This window comes from Giraffa tippelskirchi, chromosome 3 (genome assembly GCF_054371585.1).
Source record: "Giraffa tippelskirchi isolate mGirTip1 chromosome 3, T2T-mGirTip1v1.2.pri, whole genome shotgun sequence".
Taxonomy (NCBI): Eukaryota; Metazoa; Chordata; class Mammalia; order Artiodactyla; family Giraffidae; genus Giraffa; species Giraffa tippelskirchi.
The window spans coordinates 184,751,556-184,775,211 of NC_137277.1; the positions used below are offsets into that span (position 1 = coordinate 184,751,556).

General features: G+C 47.6%; 2 long non-coding RNA genes across 2 annotated transcripts; both read left to right on the forward strand.

Annotated features, from left to right (window-relative positions):
• Positions 1-448: 448 nt before the first annotated feature.
• On the forward strand, positions 449-20,051 carry LOC145543835 (uncharacterized). Its single transcript, XR_014081088.1, has 6 exons — positions 449-799; positions 3,492-3,569; positions 10,385-10,596; positions 15,292-15,579; positions 17,570-18,918; positions 19,854-20,051. It is a non-coding gene; the product is annotated as an uncharacterized LOC145543835 (long non-coding RNA).
• Positions 20,052-20,634: 583 nt separating this feature from the next.
• Positions 20,635-23,397, forward strand: LOC145543836 (uncharacterized). Its single transcript, XR_014081090.1, has 3 exons — positions 20,635-22,209; positions 22,546-22,858; positions 23,078-23,397. It is a non-coding gene; the product is annotated as an uncharacterized LOC145543836 (long non-coding RNA).
• Positions 23,398-23,656: the final 259 nt, after the last annotated feature.

Consider the following 23,656-nt stretch of genomic DNA (forward strand, 5'->3'; position numbering starts at 1 on the left):
ATGCCTCGATTGTTACGGGAAGGGCTGTTTCAAGGACCAAGACCACGTCACCCTTTTGCTATGGGCCTGGAGATGCCAGCCAGAGCGTGGGCTGAGGGCCCAGCCTCCCTTCCCCCAGAACCCCATGACTAATTCCTTCCCTCCATCTGCTCCCACACTTATTTGTCCCCCCACACCCGGGCCCCAGGAAATCTGATCTCTGTTGTGTTGGCTGTGTGGCGGTCACCTCGCTGTCACGTGGTGATGGTAGCAGCAGGGGCTGAGTACCTTGCCCTCTCCCAGCCTCGGCCGCCCCTTCCTGAGTTTCTGACCTCCTCCTCCCTACCCCTGGGGCTGGGATGTCACCCCTGGGGCTCCGGGGTAGCCGGCTCCTCTCCCTGGTGAAAGGGGCCATTGTGAGATCAGCCTGAGAGCTGGCAGGCACTGGGCTGGCACACGTGGCTCTCCCAAAGGCCCTTGGTCCAGCCATGCCTGTCTCTGGCTGCTTGGGCCTGCTGGCAGGGGAGGGCGGAGGAGGTGTGAGGAGGCTTGGGCGGCTCTGAGGGCTGCTCGGCCTGCTGTAGGTGGGCCCTGAAGAAATGCTGTGTTCTGATTTCCATCTGCCTGGGGGCTGAAGGAGGCTGGAGGGTAGAACACCCTGCTGGAACCTTCTGAACCTTGGAGCAGAAACGACTTGATAGCTAACCCTGGTATATCTGGGGCCTTCGCCAAACTGAAAGCCATGGTGTGCTTGACAAGGCCAGAACCCTGTTCCTCAACAGCCCAGCCAAGCCTGCAGAGCCCTGGAGAAAGAGACCAGGCACGGAGGCCATCCAGGAAAGGTTATGAGGTTTGGGAGTGGGCGGTGAGAAAGGGAGGCGCCAGGGACCTGCAGTTTCACCACAGACTGCCAGACACCTTCCAGACAGAGCCTGTGATGAGGGTGTCATGATATTTAGCTACTATTTATCAAGCACTTACTAAGTGTTGGGCATGGTGCCAAAGACTTTATGTCATTTAGTCCTTATAACAACCGTATAAGGCAAGTGGCTCGGTGATAAAGAATCCCCTTGCCAATGCAGGAGACTTGGTTTTGATCCCTGGGTGGGGGGAATCCCCTGGAGAAGGAAATGGCAGGACACTCCAGTATTCTTCTTGGAAAATTCCATGGACAGAGGAGCCTGGAGGGCTACAGTCCAGGGGGTTGCAAAAAAAGAGTCAGACACAATTTAGCAACTAAACAACAACAATCTACATCTAGAGCTGTTATGTATAGTTATTCACTGCACAAGGGAGGTGCTGTTGTGGTTTTAGTTGCTCAGTTGTGTCTGACACTTTTGCAACCCTATGGGCTGTAACCTGCGAGGCTCCTCTGTCCATGGGGTTTCCCAGGCAAGAATACAGGTGTGGGTTGCCATTTCCTTCTCCAGGGGATCTTCCCAACCCAGAGATCGAACCCATGTCTCCTTCAGTGGCAGTCAGGTTCTTTACCACTGGACCATCAGGGAAGTCCCCTGGCCCTATCTGTTATCATTCACATTTCCTCTCCACACCTCATCCCTCTTACCTGTAAAGTGGGTATGTCAATTAGAGTTCTTAAGAAACCAGGACAGAAAGCAACCTGGCTTTCCCTAAATGACAACAAATGGAATGCCTTGGAAGGTTCTGGGGCTGCCCAGAAAGAATGGGAGGAGGACCTGAATGAGGCCTTGGAAAGGCCAGCAACCAGGGCCACTCGGGGGATCCAGTGGCTGGGACCAATGAACAGTACCTTTTAAACAATCGACCAGGCCCTATTATCAGAAGAGGGCATGATTGTTGTGTAGCCTCAGGCAGCCCGTGTGCACCTCAGGGAGGAAGATGGTCTGCGTGTAGGCATGGCCTCTGTCAGATGAGCTCTGGTGGGAAACTCTTTGCCGGCTGTAAACAAGCAGGAGACCCATGCAACTAGCCTGTGTCCCTCCTATGGGGTGAGGGAACAGTGCCGTCTTCTGCTCCTGCTTTGCCACTGACCAGTTCTGTGCCCTCGGGCAAGTCGCTTTTCCTTCTGGACCAGAGTTTCTTCATTTGTAGGAGGAAGGTGATCGTGTTCAAGGCCCGCTTTTAGCTCATTAAGGTGTTGGTGACCCACTTCAGAGGGATTTGGGGATATTACAGGATGTTTCTGGGAGCTGTTGCTCAACTTGAAAGAATGAATCATGAACGCTAGAATTTCAGGCATCCATGAAGGTAATATGGATTGGGTGGGGTTTGGTGCGGTCCCACCGAGTGGAAAAACACCCAGTTCACCTAGAAGACCAAGTAAGGAGAGGGACAGTGTGAGCACAGGGCCCTGACCTTGTCCCTCCGGAAACTCTGCCCTGAATGGGTTGTGGAGATCCCCGCTCAGAAGTCAGAGGTTTGAGGTTAATCATGGTTGAGATTTCGTTTGCTGAAGGATTTATGGGCAGAGGAAGCACGGTTACCAGACAGGAGAAAGGCCCATTCATGTTGGAGTGTCTTTGTTTTTATGTTTGCTTGTTGTTTGTTTTTTAACTTTTTGGCTGCACCCCACTGCATGTGGGATCCTGGTTCCCTGACCAGGGATCAAACCCACACCCCCTGCATTGGAAGGCACAGTCTTAACCACTGGACTGCCAGGGAAGTCCCCAGAGTCCCTTTGTTAAAGGGACACATTGATTTGTGCCAGTAGACAGAGGCACTGTGCGAAGAGGACATCCATGCTCCTCTCTGGGCCTCAGTTTCTACCTCTGTCAAACGGGGAGAAGGTCACTATCATGCCAGCCTCATGGGCTCTTTCTGTTTTTTGGGTTTTTTTAATAGTCTCTTCCTGAGGATCAAATGGGACAAGACGCATGAAAGAAAACTTAAGGAAGCCTAGGGTCCAGGTGCCAGATAAGGACAAAAATGTAACCCTCATGTGGCAGGTCTTGTATCTGCCCAGTTCTCAGCTGCATCCTCAGTGCAGTAAGGGGTCCAGCATAAAAATTATTTGTTGAACTATTGATAGCTAGCATGTAATATGTATTTATGTTCCAAGCACTATTCTAAAGGTTTCCAAGTATGTGCTCTTTTAATCTTTATAATAATATAAATACTGTTATTATCATTCCTGTTTAGAGATAAGGAAGCTGAGGTACCAAGAGATTATGTTACTTGCCCAAGGCCATGAGGGATATGGGTAGGAAGAGGAAGAACTGGGCTTTGAACCCAGGCAGTCTCTAGAGTCTGGGTTCTTAAGTATACCTGTCTGTCTGAAGGGGTTACTAAATGGGTGAATGAATGAATGAGTGGATGAATAAGTGAGTGAATGAGTGAATTAGCATGGGCATTGATGAATGAGGGCTGGGGTTCTAAGCTGAAGCTTCCAGAGAGAATTCCTCTTTTTTTCTCAGTCTATCAGCAAGCTCTTGTATTTATAGAGGACACTTGGCAAATGCAATGTTGTGTCCAGAGCTGAGCTCATCATCTCCCGCCAAACCTGCTCATCCTCTTGCTCCCCTCTTTCCCAGTTGCATCTCCTGCTATCACCGAGGACAGTTGCTCAAGATAGAAACTTGCAAGTCATTTTTGACACTTTCTCTCACCTGGTGAGTCTCTGGCCAACTCCTAAAGGCCACAGCAGAAACTTTTTATCTCATGCCAGTTTCCTCCAGATGGCACTGCTTTCGACCTCCAAGTTTAACAGCTTGCTGGGGGTCCTCCTGTGCTTTAAGATCTCATGAAAAATGGGCTTTCTTATCCTACCCCACTGTGAAAGGATTCATAGCTGGTCTCATATTCCAGTTAAACTGTTGCTGTAAAATGAATCAACCAAATACTTAGTCGCTTAAAACAATATCACTTGTTATTATTTCTCACGGGTCTCTGGGTCAACTGTGCTCAGCTAGGCTGGGTTCTCTCTCAGGGTTCTTCATGTGGTTGCGATCAGATGGTGGATGGATCGCTTCTTGGCCTTTTGGCTGAGATCAAGTGTAGATGGTGGATGGAGTTGGAGTGTCCTAGAGGCTTCCTCCACTCACATGTCTGCCAGTTGACACTGGTTGTTGGCTGGTATGTCAGCTGGGGCTGTCGGCCAGAACATTTACACATGGCCTCTTAAGGTGTCCTGGGCACAGTATGGCAGCTGGATTCCAAGAATAAGTGTTCCTGGAAATAGGAAGTGACCTTCTAGTCTCTTAAGATTTGGGTCATTTCCTATATTCTATTGGTCAGTCACAAAATCCATATTCGAGGGGAAGGCATACAAAACCCCACACTTTTATGGGAGGGTCAGAAAGCATTTGGGCACCATGTTTTAGGACCACCACACCTCCTAATCTCCATGGGGATTCTTGGGAAGGGGATCCATTTCTCCTAGTCAGCCTCTTTACTTCCTCCTTTCATAAAACATACTCCTGCTAAATTCTTGATGTCCTTTCCACTCCATTGGCCCTTTCCACTCCATTGGCAGCCCAAAGGTTGAACATAGCCCTCCCACTTTGTAAAAACTTTCTCCAAGGTCATGTGTGAGGATGTGGTAGACTTTCACTGATCCATGCGTGATGGGTGAGGGCAGTTGTCTGTCAATGAAGCTGTATACAGATGGGAAAACAGATCCCAGAGAGGGGAAGGGAATTTCCCAAACACAGAAAATTAGATGCCCAGATGAGGCTTGAGCTCAAGCCTCTTCTCTCTCCTGGTCCAGCTTTTGATCAGTTTAACTATGGGCTGATGCCAAAAGGAAAGACCAACACTGAGTTTGTTTAGGATTCAATTCTGTGGAGCTTGCCCATACATGGACTCCTTTATCTGCTCAGTAACCCTGTCAGATGAGAATTAGTAGCCCCAGCATTGGCTTCCCATGTGGCTCAGTGGTAAAGAATCTGCCTGCCAGTGCAGGAGATGCCAGAGATACGGGTTCTATCCTTGTGTCGGGAAGATCCCCTGGAGGAGGAAACGGCAACCCACTCCATAATCTTGCTTGGAGAATTCCACGGGCAGAGGAGCCTGGTGGGCTACAGTCCACGGGGTAGGACATGACTGAGCAGCTGAGCACAACACGCACATGGCCCCGACATACTCACAGAAAAACTGAGGTTCAAAGAGGGTAAGAGACTTGCTCACAGCGATGCACGTGACTGTTGCTTGAAATGGTCAGAGCTGCGTCCAAAACACACAATCGGCAGGGGAAAAAGTGGAGAAACACTAGGACGGAGAAGAATAAGCCTCTGTTAACAATGAGCAAAGAATTCTGGTGGTGGAACTGGCCCAGACCCACAGGAAAATCAGGATAAGAGGAGAAAACACTTGCAAAAGCCAAAGCTAAAAAATGACCCCAAACATCTCTGTCCAGAAATGCGCGGGGCTCTGGTCTTTGGACAGCCATCTATAGGTTGGCTCGCCACCAATGGGCAAGCTGGCATGAATGCTCTGGCCAACAGGTGAAGCACTGGCAAGCTAACGAATGAGAGAACCAATCACATCCTCTCTTACATGAGGTTTGGCTCTACAAGGTGTAAAAATTATTTAGAAAGAAGCAGAATGAGGAAGCAGGTTTTTGCCTTGACTTAAAATTGTGTAAATGCTGCAGCCACAGACGTGAGCATATGAGCAATGGTGAGTTCAGAAGAAGGAATTACTTAAGAGCCCTCAACCAATAATGAGGAATAGGGGACAATGGTCCAATGACGTAAAGAACAATTGCATAGGAACCTGGAATGTTAGGTCCATGAATCAAGGTAAATTGGACACTATCTAGCAGGAGATGGTAAGAGTGAATACCAACATTTTAGGAATTAGTGAACTAAAATGGACAGGAATGAGTGAATTTAATTCAGATGGCCATTATATCTAGGGCTTCCCTAGTGACTCAGTTGGTAAAGAATCTACCTCAATGCAGGAGACCTGGGTTTGATCCCTGGATCGGCCATTATATCTACTACTGTGGGCAAGAATCCCTTAGAAGAAATGGAGTACTCCCCCACAATCAACAAAAGAGTCCAAAATGCAGTACTTGGGTGTAATCTCAAGACAGAGTGATCTCTGTTCATTTCCAAGGCAAACCATTCAACATCACAGTAATCTGAATCTATGCCCCAAACACTAAAGCCAAAGAAGCTGAAATTGAAGGTTCTGTGAAGACCTACAAGACCTTCCAGAACTAACGCCAAAAAAAGATGTCCTTTTCATCATAGAGGATAGGAGTGCAAAAGCAGAAAGTCAAGAGATGCCTGGAATAACAGGTGAGTTTGGCCTTGGAGTACAAAATGAAGCAGGGAAAAAGCTAAAAGAATTTTGCCAAGAGAATACACTGGTCACAACAAACATTCTCTTCCAACAACACAGGAGATAACTACACATGGACATCACCAGATGGTCAATACTGAAATAAGATGGATTGTATTCTTTGTAGCCAAAGATGGAGAAGCTCTACACAGTCAGCAAAAATTAGACTGGGAATTGACTATGGCTCAGATCATGAACTCCTGATCGAAAAATTCAAGCTTAAATTGAAGAAGCTAGGGAAAACCACTAGACCATTCAAGTATGACCTAAATCAGATCCCTTCTGATTATACAGTGGAGGTGGTATACATCTCTCAAATACATTTAAAGGATTAGATCTAGTAGTCAGAGTGCCTGAAGAACTGTGGATGGAAGTTCATAACATTGTACAGGAGGTAGTGACCAAAACTATCTCAAAGAAAAAGAAATATCAGGAAGCAAAGTGGTTGTCTGAGGAGGCCTTACAAATAGCTGAAAAAAAAAAAAGAATTGAAAGGCAAAGGAGAAAGGGAAAGATACACCCAAATGAATGCAGAGTTCCAGAGAACAGCAAGGAGAGACAAGAAAGCCTTCTTAAGTGAACAATGCAAAGAAATAGAGGAAAGCAATAGAGTGGGAAAGACTAAAGACCTTCAAGAAAATTGGAAATACCAAAGGAACATTTCATGCAAAGATGGGCACAATAAAGGACAGAAACAACAAGGACCTAACAAAAGCAGAAGAAATACTGAAGAGGTGGCAAGAATGCCCAGAAGAACTATACAAAAAAGGTCTTAATGACCCAGATAACCATGATGGTGTGGTCACTCACCAATAGCCAGACACCCTGGAATGTAAAGTCAAATGGGCCTTAGGAAGCACCAGTACGAACAAAGCTAGTGGAGGTGATGGAATTGCAGCTGAGCTATTACAAATCCTAAAAGATGATGCTGTGAAAGTGCTGCACTCAATATACCAGCAAATTTGGAAAACTCAGCAGTGGCTTCAGGACTGGAAAAGGTCAGTTTTCATTCCAGTCCCAAAGAAAGGCAATGCCAAAGAATGCTCAAACTACTGTACAACTGTGCTCATTTCACATGCCACCAAGGTAATGCTCAAAATCCTTTAATTAGGCTTCAACAGCATATGAACTGAGAACTTCGAGATGTGCAAGCTGGATTTAGAAAAGGCAGAGCAAACAGAGACCAAATTACCAACATCCATTGGATCATAGAAAAAGCAAGGGAATTCCAGGAAAACATCTACTTCTGCTTCCTTGATTATGCTAAAGCCTTTGACTGTGTGGATCACAACAAACTGTGGAAAATTTTTGAAGAGATGGAAATACCAGACCACCTTATCTGCTTCCTGAGAAACTTTATGCAGGTCAAGAAGCAACAGTTCGAACCAGACATGGAACAACAGATTGATTCAAAATTGGGAAAGGAGTACAGCAAGGCTGTATATTGTCACCCTGTTTATTTAACTTACATGCAGAGTACATCATGTGAAATGCTGGGCTAGATGAATCATAAGCTGGAATCAAGATTGCCAGGAGAAATATCAACTACCTCAGATATGCAGATGATACCACCTCAATGGCAGAAAGTGAAGAGGAGCTAAAGAGCCTCTTGATGAGGGTGAAAGAGGAGATTGTAAAAGCTTGCTTAAAACTCAACATTGAAAAACTAAGATCGTGGCATCCGGTCCCATCACTTCATGGCAAATAGATGGGAAGAAATAGAAACAGTGATAGATTTTATTTTCTTGGGCTCCAAAATCACTGTGGATGGTGACTGTAGTCATGAAATTAAAAGATAGTTTCTCCTTGGAAGAAAAACCATGACAAACCTAGACAGCATATTAAAAAGCAGAGACATCACTTTACTGACAAAGGTGAGTATAATCAAAGCTGTGGTTTTTCCAGTAGTCATGTATGGATGTGAGAGTTGGACCACAAAGAAAGCTGATTGCAGAAGAATTGATGCTTTCAAAATGTGGTGCTGGAGAAGACTCTTGTGAGTCCTTTGGATAGCAAGGAGATCCAATGTGTCAATCCTAAAGGAAATCAACCCTGAACATTCATTGGAAGGACTGATGCTGAAGCTGAAGCTCCAGTACATTGGCCACCTGATGGGAAGAGCTGACTTACTGGAAAAGACTCGATGCTTGGAAAGATTGAAGGCTGCAGGAAAAAGGGATGACAGAGGATGAGATGTTTGTATGGCATCACCAGCTCAGTGGACATGAGTTTGAGCAAGCTCCGTGAGGTAGTGAAAACAGGAAGCCTGGTGTGCTGCAGTCGATGGGTCACAGAGTCAGACGTGACCGAGGCACTGAATAACAAGGGACAATGGATGGCACTGTGCTGCGTGAGTAATAAGAGCGCCATCACAGGAGATACCCAAGACTTCTTGAATATCTTGAAGGATGGGGGCTGTGAAGGCATCACTTCCTCTACCCGCTACATTCCTCTTAGAGAAGCCACGAGCACTGGCATTTTCAGGGTCTGCTCCCACTATCATGGGTCCTGGGTGGTAGCCCCTGAACTGGAGGTGGCTTCCAACCCCAGCTAGCCAATCAGATTCACTCTCAAAGAATTTGAAATTGAAACCTAGACACCAGTCTCAGTTGGGTGTCGGAAATGAGAGGACCTGCACAGCTGGGGCTGAGGTAGCCAGGAGTCCTGAAAAAGCCAGTGTTCAGAGAAGGGGAGGAAAGAGGAGGCGTTCAGCCCAGATGGGCAGGGTTGGTGGCGGGTGACATCATTTTTTTTCTCGTTGTGTTTCTGACCCTTTGGAGCTCAGTCTGCTTTTCCTGACCTTGCCCTTATACAAGGGTCCTGCCAGTGACCCTCTCCACCTCCCACCACCCTGTTTATGGTTAAGGAGGCTGAGGGGAGTCCGTCCTTGGAACTAAAGTAAGGTGTGTGTGTGTGCGCGCGTGCATTGGGGGAAATGTATTAAATGTTGTGTCTGTGAGAACCTGTGTGCCTTGTGAGGGATACCCCCAGCAGTCTTCCCATGTGCAATGTCAGGGACTGAAGAAGAGGCTGTTCTTTAAAAAAAAAAACAAAAAAAAACAATTATTCGTTTGGCTGCACCAGACCTTAGTTGTGGCCTTGGGGATCTCTTTAATGGTGGCATGTGGGATCTAGTTCCTGGACCAGGGATTGAACCCTGGCCCCCCCCAGCATTGGGAGCAGAGTCCTAGCCGTTGAACCACCAGAGAGAAGTCCTAAAACTTGGTTCTGATAGTCAGCTTTCTGTTTCAATTCTAAGTGCCTCCAGAAAACCACCTTCATTCAACAAGTCAGTCATTCTAAAAATGTTTACTGAATGCCTATGATGGGCTAAGCACTGTTCTAGGCAAAAGGATGAGGCAGTGAGTGAAACACATAAACCAGACTTTTATGCAAGATTAGCCTCAGTTTTTCTATCTGGAACGTGGAGTAGGGGGCTCAGGCAAGAGACTTGGAACTTGAGAAGCAGGCAAGGTGGGTGGCTGGGGTCGCCTCCGGGGCTTGTGTTACAGGCTGGGCTGGGCTTGCCAGCCAGCCTGGCCCCAAACCTATTCCTGGCAACTGGACTTCCCAAGCAGCTGACCCTCCCCTGTCACTGCTCAGCAATCTCTATTTTGCCTGGGGGCTGCCCCACCTGCCCTCTGATTCACCCACCTGGGCCTTCTCTAAGCCCCTCCTTTGATCTTTGTGTGTGGTAGGATCCTGGAATACCAGACAGAGTTCAAATGCCAGGGCCACCACTTTCTGGCTGGGTGACCTCAGGCAAGCGTCTTGTTCTCTGAGCTTCCATGTCTCCCTCTATAAAGTGGGTATAACATTAGCATCTCACCTCACGGTGGTGGGATAATACACAGCTGGCACAGTGGTCATGGAGCAGTAGGGCTGCCTAAGGAAGCTCCTGGTTTCCATAACAGGAGCCACAATTTTCTCCTCTGACCAGCTAGATGACCTTGTGCAGACATCTCCTCCCACGGCAGACCCCTTCTTCCTCAGCTCCAAGACCCCCCTCTCAGTATCCAGCCTCCAGAGGGATCCCACCCTGTAGGTGGGTCCAGATGGGTCTGGGCCACACGTGCGGTATGGTCCCTAACCTAGTGATGGTTTTAGGCAATTCTGGCTGATGGTAGGGGTTTCCCAGGTGATGCTAGTGGTAAAGAACCTGCCGGCCAATGCTGGAGACATGGGTTCAATCCCTGGGTCGGGAAGATCCCCTGGAGGAGGGCATGGCAACCCACTCTACTATTCTTGCCTGGAGAATCGCTTGGACAGAGGAGCCTGGCTGGTTACAGTCCATAAGTCACAAAGAGTCAGACATGACTGAAGCGACTTAGCCCACATGCACAGCTGATGGTAAGTGAGGGGAAGTGTGCTGGGAGTACCAGGAGGGTCTCCTCCCTCTTACAAGGGGTGACACGGGAGGAAAGGGTTCTCTGTTTGCCTTCAGATGCCATAGTTGGCTTGTGGCCCCTGAAACTGTTACAGGCTTTCTGGGGGCTGTGAGGGAGGGATGAGCCAAGACATGAAGGATGAAGGCCACCATGAGGAGAAGAACCCAGGTCTTAAGAGCCCATGGGGACTCTGGATAACAACCTGGCTCTTGCTGAAGCTAGAGCTTTGCAGGTTTTGTCAGCTAAATGTATTTATTGTTTAAGCCACATTTTTTTTTTTTTTGGCCCAGGATCTTAGTTCCTTGACCAGATAATAAACCCGGGCCCCAGCAGTGAAAGCACAGAGTCCTAACCACTGGACTGCCAGGGAATCCCCTAAACCACTTTCAACTGGCTTTTCTGTCACTGGAAGCTGACACAGTCCTGACTGATAGACTCTCCTGAGCCTCAGTTTTCCCATCTGTAAGATGGAGATGATCATTCTCACGTCTTAGAGTTACGGTGAACGTTATAGGAGAGAACCTGTGTGGAAAGCCTAGTGACCTCTGTGAGGTTGCTCAAGGGGCTCCCACCGGGTCCCCGACCCGGTGGCCCTCACGAGAGTGGCTGACTCACTTCCTGCCCCTGCTCTGGCCCCAGCTCCCTGCTGTGCCTCCCAGGCTTGACTGGTTATCCCCAGAGGGCCCAGTATGACAAAAGTCAACGCAAACGTCATCCCCAGTCACACAATGAGTCAGAGCCAAGAAGGAACCAGCACTAGTTCTCTTCACAGGAGAGAGGCAGCTAGACCTTGGGACTGAGTCATGGCTCTGCCCCAGCCTACATGTGTGTTGTCAGCCAGCCGCATCCATGCCTCTATGTCTCAGCTATTGATCCGTAAAATAACAATGCCACCTGCTTCCCAGATGTGTGCTATAATTAAATGAGCAGACGTGGTCAGGTTCTTGGCACCAGTAGGAGCTCAAAACAGCAGCTCCCTTAGTTCTTGACTCTCCATGACAGCTTTCTGGTCCTTAAGAGCCTTCAATTTGGGGGGAATCACATTATCTAGCTTTTTAAAAAAATATGTACACATGTATACATTTTTACTGGCTTCTTGAGAAACCTATATGCAGACCAGGAAGCAAAACTTAGAACCAGACATGGAGCAACAGACTGGCTCAAAATTGAGAGAAGAGTTTGTCAAGGCTTTATATTGTCACCCTGTTTATTTAACTTATATGCAGACTACATCATGTGAAATGCTAGACTAGATGAATCACAAGCTGGAATCAAGACTGCCAGGAGAAATATTAGTAACCTCAGATATGCAGATGAAACCACCAAAATGGCAGAAAGTGAAGAGGAACTAAAGAGCTTCTTGATGAGGGTGAAAGAAGAGAGTCCAAAAGCTTGGTTAAAACTCAACATGGAAAAACTAAGATCATGGCATCCAGTCTCATCACTTTATGGCCAATAGATGGGTGGAAAGGGGAAACAGTGGTAGATTTTATTTTCTTGGGCTCCAGAATCATTGCAGAAAATCACTGTGGATGGTGACTGCAGCCATGAAACTAAAGGATGCTTAATCCTTGGAAGAAAAGCCATGACAACCCTAGATCGAATATTAAAAAGCAGAGACGTTACTTTACCGACAAAGGTCAGTATAGTCAAAACCGTCGTTTTTCTAGTAGTCATGTGCGAATGTGAGAGTTGGACCTCAAAGAAGGCTGAGCACCGAAGAACTGATGCTTTTGAATTGTGGTGCTGGAGAAGACCTTTGAGAGTCCCTTGGGCAGCAAGGAAATCAAACCGGTAAATCCTAAAGGAAATCAACCCTGAATATTCATTGGAAGGAATGATGCTGAAGCTGAAGTTCCAATACTTTGGCCACCCGATGGGAAGAGCTGACTCATTGGAAAAGACCCTGATGCCGGGAAAGTGAGGGCAGGAGGAGAAGGGAACGACAGAGGATGAGATGGTTGGATGGCATCATGGACTCAGTGGACATGAGTATAAGCAAACTCTGGGAGATGGTGAAGGACAAGGAAGCTCAGCATGCTGCAGTTCATGAGGTTGCAAAGAATCAAACATGACTTAGAGACTGAACAACAGCAATACCTATGAAAACATTTATTTATTTGGCTGCATCAGGCAGCATGAGGGATCTTTGTTGCATCCGGCAGATCTTTCATTGTGATGCAGGGGCTCAGTAGTTGTGGTGTGGGCTTAGCTGGTCCACAGCATGTGAAATGTTTGTTTCTGGACCAGGGGTTGAACCTGCATCCTCTGCATTGCAAAGTAGATTCTTAACCACTGGACCACCAGGGAAGTCCCCTAGCTTTTTTTTTTTTTTAAATAGTGCAACTTTTCCAGATAAAATCCTATGGACTGGAACACTCATAGCAGGAACATGCATTTGCAATAGCTAAAAGCTGGAAACAACCCAAATGCCCATCAACAGGTCAGTGGGTTAACAACTGTGGTACATCCATACAACAGAACACCAGGCAGCATTAAAAAGGAATGGGCTATTGACACATGTGCCTACATAGATGAATCTCAGAGTAATTATGCTGAGTGAAAGACACAAGACAAAAAGGAAACTGTTCTGGGTGAGTCCATTTACATAAAAAAATATCGAAAATGACCACTGATCTGCGGTGACAGAAAGCAGATTGGTGGTTCTTGAGTAATGGGGGTAACTGGAAAGGGACATGGGGCAAGCTTTGAGGGTGATGGATACATCCGCCCTCATGATTGTAGATGGTTTGCTGCGTGTACATATATGTCAAAACTTATCAAAGCGTACACTTTCTTTTTTTAAGTCTTTTTTTTAAAAATTAGTTTTGGTTTCTCTGGGTCTTTGTTACAACACACCAGCTTCCCATTTTAGTGACTTCTCTTGTTGCAGGGCCCTGGCTCTAGAGCACAGGCTCCATACTTGTGGTTCATGGGCTTAGTTGCCCCACCGGATGTGGGATCTTCCCAGACCAGGGATCTAACCTGTGTCTCCTGCATTGGCAGGCGGATTCCCTGATAGCTCAGTTGGGAAAGAATCCGCCTGCAATGCAGGAGACCCCGGTTTGATTCCTGGGTCAGGAAGATTTCCTGGAGAAGGGCTAGGCTACCCACTCCAGTATTCTTGGGCTTCCCTGGTGGGTCAGCTGGTAAAGAATCCACCTCCAATGTGGGAGACTTGGGTTCGGTCCCTGGGTTGGGAAGATCCCCTGGAGAAGGGAAAGGCTACCCACTCCAGTATTCTGGCCTGGAAATTCCATGAACTGTATAGCCCATGGGGTTGCAAAGAGTCGGACATGACTGAACGACTTTCACTTTCACTTTCTTATCCACTGGACCACCAGGGAAGTCCAAAAAGGTATACGTATTAAATATGGCAGTTTATTGTGCCAGTATTCTTGCCTAGAGAATCCCACGGACTGTAGCCTGCCAGGCTCCTCTGTCCTTGGGGTCGCAAGAGTTAGACATGACTTAGGGACTAAACCACCGTTGTGCATCAGTTTTGCCTTAAAAACACACACACACACACACACACAACGTAAATCCCAGGTGAAAGCCCAATGCATACAAGTTAAAAGTGAAGGGCAGAGCAGCTCTGGGGGCAGGGTGGTGATGAGGTCTCAAGTACCAGCTCCTGCCCTGGCCCCACCCCACCACCCAGGAATACCCACTGTTCACTCTCCTCGGAGCCACAGTGTTCACTGGGTCTCCACTGAGCACGTTTCAAAGAGCCACGGATGCTTCTGGGAGAGGGGAAGGGCCCTGAACAAAATCACGCAGTCCGAGGGGAGGGCAGCTGGGGTCAGAAGGCAGGATTGCCCCCTCTGTGTGGCCAGAGCCCTTTCCAGGAGGCACTGGGAGTCGACTGAGTGTCCGTCAGGGGTCCCCAGGAGGGCCCAGCAGCACGATCAGTAAAGAGGCATGAGGTTCACTCTGTGCTCAGCCCCGGGCTAGGCTGCAGAGAAGCGAGCAGGACCCCATACTCGCAGCCTTAAGGACCTCTCAGCCTAACTGGGAGCAAGAAAGACCTAGAATTCAGGAAGCAGCAGAGATACAGAGCTATAAAGATGGCATGCACGTGGAATCCCTGGGCTGGAGGACTGTGACCGTGACCCAGAGGGCAGCCTGGGAAGAAGGATGAGGGGCATTTTGTGACACGGTAGCAGGGGCTCTGACTTCACCCCAGGATTGCGGTGCACTTCCCTGACATACCTGGTCCACAGCGGGGACACTGAGGTCCAGAGAGGGGAGAGGACTAAACCAGAACGGAGGCTGGGCCTCCTGAGTCCAAATCCCAGTGGCCCTTAAAGCTGCCGCTCAGGAGGGTTGGGAGGTGGGCCATTGCTGCTGGGGTCTGCGGTCCACGGCTCCTCTTGGGAGGACCGGGCTCTGGGGCCTCGGGTAGGACGGTGAGACCAGGGCAGGGCAAGGACGGAGGCTGCGAGGCCTGGATTTCGGCCAGCCCTTCCGGGCCTCTCTCTGGCTGCTGCTGGCTCAGGCGATGACAGCCTTCCTCCACGCTGAGCCCTCTGGAATGCCTGGAACTCGGTGGTGACAGTTCAGTTTCTCTTCCCTTGGAAAGCCCAGGGTGGAGGGAAGTTCTAGATAAGAATCTGGGGCTTGGGCCTTTCCTCCTGCCCTATCTCTGCCTTTCCAGGGGACTTGGTGGGCGCCAAGCATGGAAACGGCCACGCTGGGACACTTGCCCCACCCTGATCAGCCTGCCTACTTCCTGGCCCAGCCTCTGCTCCGGGATTAAGAAAAACAACAGTCTCTTCATTTAGACCGCTCTGCAGTACAAAAGGATGCTCACTTCCACACCCTTGCTACGTGTATTTTTCCCCCCAAGTCCTCACAATTCAGATGAGAACCATTAGCCCCATTTTAAAGAAAAGGAAACTGAGGCTCAGTGAGATGGGAGATTTTTGCCCTGGCCACAGAACTAGTAAGTGTATAGAGTTATTTTCTTTTTTTTGCTTTCTTCTTTTCCCCCCAGTTTTTTGTTGTTTGTTTTGTGTGTGTGTGTACGTGCACCCCCAGTGTGTGCTAAGTCGCTTCAGTCGTGTCCAACTCCTTGCAACCCTATGGACCGTACCCTGCCAGGCTCCACTGTCCATGGGATTCTTCAGACAAGAACACTGAAATGGGTTGCTATTTCCCTCTCCAGGGGATCTTCCTGACCCAGGGATCGAACCCACATACCTTATGTCTCCTGCATTGGCAGGCAGGTTGTTTATCACTAGTGCCACCTGGGAAGCCATTTTTTTAGTGGTAGTGGTAGTGGTTTAGTCGCTAAGTCATGTCCAACTCTTGCGACCCCAAGGACAGAGGAGCCTGGCAGGCTACAGTCCATGGGATTCTCTAGGCAAGAATACTGGAGTGGGTTGCCATTTCCTTCTCCAGGGGATCTTCCCAACCCAGGAATCAAACCCAGGTCTCCTGCATTGTAGGCAGATTCAACTGAGCTACAAGGGAAGCCCTTTTTTTTAGTGAGGTAGAGTCAATTTGCAGTAAAATATTAGTTTCAGGTATACAACATAGTGATTCAGAATTTGTATAGCTTATACTCTCTGTAAAGTTATTTTAGACTATTGGCTATATTCTCTATGCTGTATAATATATCTCTAGTCAGGGCTGTGGTTTTTCCAGTGGTCATATATGGATATGAGAGTTGGACTATAAAGACAGCTGAGCACCCGAGGAGGAATTTATACTTTTGAACTGTGGTGCTAGAGAAGACTCTTGAGAGTCCCTTGGACAGCAAGGAGATCCAACCGTCCATCCTAAAGGAAATCAGTCCTGAATGTTCATTGGAAAGACTGAAGCTGAAACTCCAATACCTTGGCCACCTGATGTGGGGAGCTGACTCATTTGAAGGGACCCTGATGCTGGGGGTAGATTGGGGGCGGAGGGGAGAGGGGGACAACAGAGGATGGGATGGTTGGATGGCATCACCAACTCGATAGACATGGGTTTGGGTAGTCTCCAGGAATTGGTCATGGATGGGGAGGCCTGGCGTGCTGCAGTCCATGGGGTCACAAGGAGTCGGACACGACCGACTGAGCGACTGAACTGAACTGAACTGAACTGATAGCTAATTTATTTATTTTTTATTAAGTTTTACTGGTGTCTAGTTGCTTTGCCATGCTGTGTCAGTTTCTACTGTGAAGAACTAGTAAGTGTTTGGAGTTGATTTGCCATCCCAAGTCTCTGCATTCCTAGTTTCGCCCCACCCTACTCCCACCCTTGTGCTCCTGTTAACACCAAGAGGGAGCGCTGTGTGATGGAAAACACGGGCGGCCTCTGAGACGCTGGAGCTGCACGTGAACCCCAGCTCCACCGCTTCCTTTTGCTTCCTTTTCCTTGGGCAGTTACGTCACCCCTTTGAGTTTCAGGGTCCTTATCTGGAAAAGGGACTAATAATAGTAACCACCCAGCAGGGTTGACGTGAGAGTGAAACAAAATGGTCATACATAAAGTACTTGGCACACAGTCAGCAGAAAGTACTCAATAATCCACAGCGGCTATTTTATCCCAGGCCCTGGAGGTGAGACCATATCTGTCCTGCAGGTCTGTCTGGTTCTGTCTCCTCACTGGCTTCTGGGAGGATCAAATGAGATGGCAGATGGTAAAGGGCATAGAGTGTATGCCATTATCTCTGCTAGGATACCACTGACTGCAAAAGACTCAGATTGTCTGAGCGAGATTACTTCTTAAATTTCATGTCTCCTCTGGACAGAAGGGAACTAAGAACATCCTAAAGCAGGTTCTGACATGTTGGTGTAACCTTCCCCTCCTTTTGTAAGGGAGGACACTGAGGACCAGAGAGACGCAGGGACCTGCTCACATTCACATGGCAAGGCAGGGTGAGGGTGGACACAAAACTCTTTCCCCTTGACCATGGGACTGACTCCTCTGTCTCTCTCCTCTCCAAGGGGCCTGACTCAAAAAGACTCGGAAACTGTTGCCAAATATCTAAGGGCAGGTCGTGGATGGAAAAGGCATGTTTTAGCAGGAGCCACCGGTGGAAAAATGAATCCGAAGGATCATGAGTCAACGGAGCAGTGCGTTTTCCCACATCCATCTTCACCAGCGGTCATGGAACTGTGGCACGTACTTTGTTGCAGGATAAAGGACTTCTCCTGGAGCCTGGGCCCAGCTCTTATCGTGCACTTAAGAGGGACATGGTCAGAAAAGGCAGGTCTGGAGAAGGAGACGAGGCAGACAAAAGCTCTTCCCGTGAGGCACCGGAGGTACTAACCAGGGATCTTTGATTTGCTGGGATCAGAAAACCCAGGCCAAACCAGCTTCAACAAAAAAAGAGAAGTTGCGGACTTCCCTGATGGTCCAGTGGTTAAGAATCTGCCTGCCAATGCAGGGAACACAGATTGGATCCCTGGTCCGGGAAGAGTCTTCATGCTGCAGGGCAACTAAGTCTGTGCTCCACAACTACGGAAGACCTCACACCTAGAGCCCGCGCTCCACAACAAGAGAAGCCACCGCAGTGAGCAACCCGTGTAGGCCCCAACAGGGGCCACGAAGAGTAGCCCCTATTCGCTGCCACTGGAGAGAAGCTGCATGTCGCGAGGAAGACCCAGAGCAGCAGCCCCACCCCCAAAAAATAACAACAACAAGGAGACTGGACTAACTCATGTATCAGAGACAGATCCTCAAGTGTGTACTCGACAGAGCAGCTCAAGTGGTATCACTACAGTGGTGGGTTTAAACCAGTCCGTAAGAAGAGGGAACCCTCCCACACTGTCGGTGGGAATGTAAGGTACAGCCACTATGGTCAATACTATGAAGGTTCCTTACAACACTAAAAATAGATTTCCCACACTCCCTGGCACACATCTAGACAAAACTATAATTCAAAAAGGTACACACACACCCTAGTGTTCATAGCAGCGCTATTTACAACAGCCAAGACATGGAAACAACATAAATGCCCATTGAAAGATGAATGGGTAAAGAAGGTGTGGCACATATATACGATGGCATATACTCAACCATAAAAATGGGTGAAATAAAGCCATTTGCAGCAACACTGTTGTTGCTGTTCAGTCGCTCAGTTGTGTCCGACTCTTTGCGACCCCATGGATTGCAGCGCGCCAGGCCTCCCTGTTCTTCACCCCTCCCGGAGCTTGCTCAAACTCATGTTTATTGAGTCAGCGATGCCATCCAACCATCTCATCCTCTGTCGTCCCCTTCTCCTCCTGCCTTCAATCTTTCCCAGCATCAGCGTCTTTCCTAATGGGTCGGCTCTTTGCCTCAGGTAGCCAGAGTGTTGGAGCTTGAGCTTCAGCATTGGTTCTTCTAATGAATATTCCAGGTTGATGAACCTAACGATTATCATACAAAGGGAAGTAAGCCAGAAAGAGACAAATACCATATGACATCTCTGACGTGTGTGTGTGCTCCAGGCAAGAATACCGGATTAGGTTACTAGTTCTTCCAGAGGATCTTCCTGACCCAGGGATCGAACCTGTGTCTCCTGAGTCTCCTGCGTTGGCAGGCAGATTGTTTACCACTAAACCACCTGGGAAGCCCCACTTACATGTGGAATCTAAAATATGACATGGACTTATTTATGAAAAAGAAACAGACTCACAGACATAGAGAGCAGACTTAAGGTTACTAAAGGGGCAAAGGGGTGGGAGAGGAATACAGTAGGAATTTGGGATTAGCAGATACGAGCTACTACCTATGAAACAGATAAGCAACAAAGGCCTACTGTATAGCACGAGGAACTAGATTCAGTAACCTGTAATTAACCATAATGGAAAAGAATATGAAAAAGAGCATGTATGTATATATATATATAACTGAATCACTTTGCTATACAATAGAAATTAATACAGCACTGCAAATCAACTATACTTCAATTTTTTAAAAAAGTGTCCATTAAAAAAGCCAACTAGTCCGCAAATTCTTCAACACTTACTTCAAAGGAAACCTAATGATCCTCCCCTTGAGTGTGGGCTGCACTCAGTGACTTGCTTCTGGAAGATAGTAAAAAATAGAAATGACAGCATGCGACTTGAGAGACTAGGTTCTAGAAGGCCCAGTTGTTTCTCCCTTGCCCTCCAGGGTGGGCGGGAGCAGGCAAGCCATGTGCCATGGAAAGGCCCACTTGATGAGGAACTGAGGCCTCCTCCCAACATTGATGTAAGTGAGTCATCTTGGAAAGGGATCCTCCAGCCCCAGTCAAGCCTTCAGATGAGTGCAGCCATCGCCAACATCTTCCTATAAACTCATGAGAACCTGAACCAGAACCACACCCATCGAGGCTCTCCAAATTCCCAATCCTTGACCATGTGGGATAATACAAGTCTGCTGCTTTAAGTTGTTAAATTTAGGGTAATTTGTTATACAATAGTAACTAATAAAAAACACAGACTGGGTTCTATTTCTCAATGAAGTCTCTAGGCTCTGCCTGCCTGTGTATATCGACTTCAGCCTCAAAAGGAATCCTCCTTGGGCAGTAGAGCTGCTGCACCTCCAGCTCTCACATCCCCTCAGTACACTCTGCAGGCAACTAGATCCTGCCCAATACCTCTGCAGAAGCAAAAAACAACTTCTCTCCTCTAAAAGTTGTGCTTTTCTTTAAAAAAAAAAAAAAAATCTTTATTAAGTGTTACAATAGTGCTTTTGTTTTTTAATGTTTTGTGTTTTTGGGGGGTGGGGCAGTGAAGCTTGCAGGATCTTAGCCCCCATCTAGGGATCCAAAACGCACCCCCTGCTTTGGAAGGTAAAGTCTTAATCACTGGACCACCAGGGAAGTCCCCATGCTGACTTCTTTTTGCAGATCCCTGGCTCTGGCTCAGGTGGTGTCTGTTTTTGTGACTGAGTGTAAGGGGATGAGGCATTGCTTGGTCCAAGCCATCAGAGCCCACCCTGGAGGTGGAGGCGCCACCCCTACCCCCAGCTAGTCACGTGGGGTTCCAATAGAGCCAAATATGGTTCCGACGTGGGAGAGACGGTGAACACGTGATGAGAAGCCACATAATAGCCATGATGTCACAGTGCTGGTGGTGGAATGCTCAGAAACAGGAAATGAACCACAGGCTCCAGCATTCTCCAGAGTGAAGGGATGACAGGACTGAGGGGGTAAGGTGCAGGCTGCGATCAGACAGGATCCAAATCCTGGATCTATACTCACCAGCTTATGTGACTTTTCTGGGATGAGTCCTACTGTTCATTCAAAATCTTCACTGAGCACCCCCTGTTGCTCCCTTGTCTCTTTCCATGGCTAGACAAAGAGGCACCCAAAGAAAACACTGCAATCAAGTCTTTGTTGTAGTAACCCAAGTGCTTGGCACACAGTAGGCACACATGGCTTGCAGAGTTGAAGCATTTGGAGAAGTGAGCAAATGTTCTTCGTGGCTCCAAGGAACAGGGCTAAGCCGAAAGGAGCTCTAAAGGACAACTTTCAGATAAGAGGAGCAGTGATGCTGGAAATACAAAAGAAAATGAAAGAAATAATTGTAGATACTTACTATGTGCCAGGAAAAAGCCTGTTTCAGGTCCTATTGTGTTAATTCTTCGCAAACATATGAGGTAAATACTGTTATTAACCCATTTCACAGGTGAAGAAACTGACGCAGAAGACAATTGACTTTGTTCATTTACTTATTTACCAGATGAGTGCCTTTCCTGTGCCAGGCCCTGGTGATTCACTCATAAACAAAGTAGCAAGGATCTGAATCACTCGTTGAGCAAAGAGCAAAACTGAGACATTAGAACCCAGCTGGGTTTATCTTCAAAGTTTGAGTGCTTGACTATTACATGGATTCCTTGCAGAACAGAAGCCTCATAATGTAGTGAGTTTCCTGTCACTGAGGGTATGCAATTGAGAACTGGAGAGAGCTAGAGACTGGCTGCAAAAGAATTACAACTTGGGATGGACTAGGTGAGCTGCAAGGGCCCTGGAGCTGTTCTTCAAGCTCTGGAACCCTCCAGAGAGCCTCTGAGCATTGAATCTCGTGTCTCACTGACCAGAAGAAAGATAAGGATGGAGGGAGAAGGAAAGAGAAAGAAAAAGAAAGAGAAAGCAGAAGAGATGGACTAACATCTAAGGTGTCTGCTCCTGCTGTGGGGCCCAGGGTCCGGGCGCCACCTCGTGGAAGAATGTGAGAAGCTGCTGGAACAGGAAAGAGAGAGAAGGAAGGAGCTGGAAGTAGATCCAGTCGCTATGTCCAACTCTCTGAGACCTCGTGGACTGCAGCACGCCAGGCTCCTCTGTCCTCCACTATCTCCCAGAGCTTGTTCAGATTCATGTCCACTGAGTTGTTGATGCCATCCAACCATCTCATCCTCTGCCACCCCCTGCTCCTTTTGCCTTCAATCTTTCCCAGAATCAGGGTCTTTTCTAATGAGTCGGCTCTTCACATCAAGTGGCCGAAGTATTGGAGGTTCAGCTTCAGCATCAGTCCTTCCAGTGAATATTCAGGGTTGATTTCCTTTAGGATGGACTGGTTTGATCTCCTTCTGACAAATCATGGTCCAGTGGAGAACATAATGGCAACCCACTCCAGGATTCTTGCCTGGAGCACCCCATGAACAGTTTGAAAAGGTAGAAATGAGGACAGAGAAACTGAGTGTGACAGATGAGTGTGTTCTTTCTTCAGGGTTCCAGACCCTTCTGTGCATAACATTGTATATAATGTAAGATATATATACATTATAAGTTATAGTGTAAGACTCCCCATCCCCATTTTCACTTCTCCAGAATTGCCTTTACAATGAACAGGATAACATTTAATAGATGGTGGCACATTCTTTAATTGCCAGCATCCAAGTTTTGATAAAACTCGGTCATAACTCTCACTAATGAAGTCCTCATGATGCTCCAGGCACAAGCTAAGCCCTCAATGTGCATTATCTTATTGAATTTACACCCATTTTACAGGAGAGGAAACTGAGGCTGGTGGTAGATCAAGATGGCAGAGTCAGAGGACATGAAGCTCATCTCCCCCCACAAACACAGCCAAGATAAATGTACATGTGGAACAAATTCTCCCAGAAAACCAACCAGAAACAGGCTGAGGGAGGTGAAGTCACTTGCCTTGTCTCACAGAGTGTCTGGCTGAGATGCTGCTACAGAACGTTACTCCTGACCATTGCAACTCTGCACCGCTCCTCTCTTTCACGTCCTTGAGCGTGAGGTTTCATCCCTGATTCATCACCCCTCTTCCCGGCCATGTGCCAAGAACTTCACTGGGGTAGGGACTACGTTTTGTTCATCTTATTTAATCCTCCTCACAACCCTGTGAGGTGGGTACCATTATTACCCTTTTACCCGTAGAGGCAAGAGTTTAAATAAACTAGAAGTACCTAATATATACATAAAAAAGACTAGATATTAATAATAAGTATACAAAAGGGAGAACTGTAGCTGTGTTTTGATGTTGGCATGAGTTAATTCACTTTCTATTTTCCAGATTTCCTGGTTGTAGAAAATCTTTACAATGTAGCCGCAATTTTAGTTCATGGTATGTTGAATGGACAAAAAATTACTAAATTTTACAACGGACTTCTCGCATGATCCAGTGGTTTGGAATCCACCTTGCAATGCAGGGGACGCAGGTTTGAGCCCTGATCAGGGAACTGGAGATGTCACATGCTTTGGAGAACTAAGCCCGTGTGCCATAACTAGAGTCCCTGCACCCCAACAAAGGACCCCACATGATGCAGTGAAGATCCTGTGTGCCACAATTAAGACCCAATGCAGACAAATAAACAATAAAACATTATATATACATGGTTTGGTCCTGATATGCTCTGTGAGTACTTCTAAATATATTTGGGGGAAAACCTGGTTTGTTCCATATATTAAAGGAGGGGAGCTCAGGGATGGTTGAGTGTTTTCAAGTAGAGTACTTGACCTGAGGTAGGTGCCTTTGGTTGTATTTGGATGATGGGAAATTGACAACAATTTCGTTTTTGGGGGGTGGGGGGGTGGGGCACACTGCTGTGCTGTGTAGCTTGCGGGATCTTAAGTTTCTAGACCAGGAATTGAA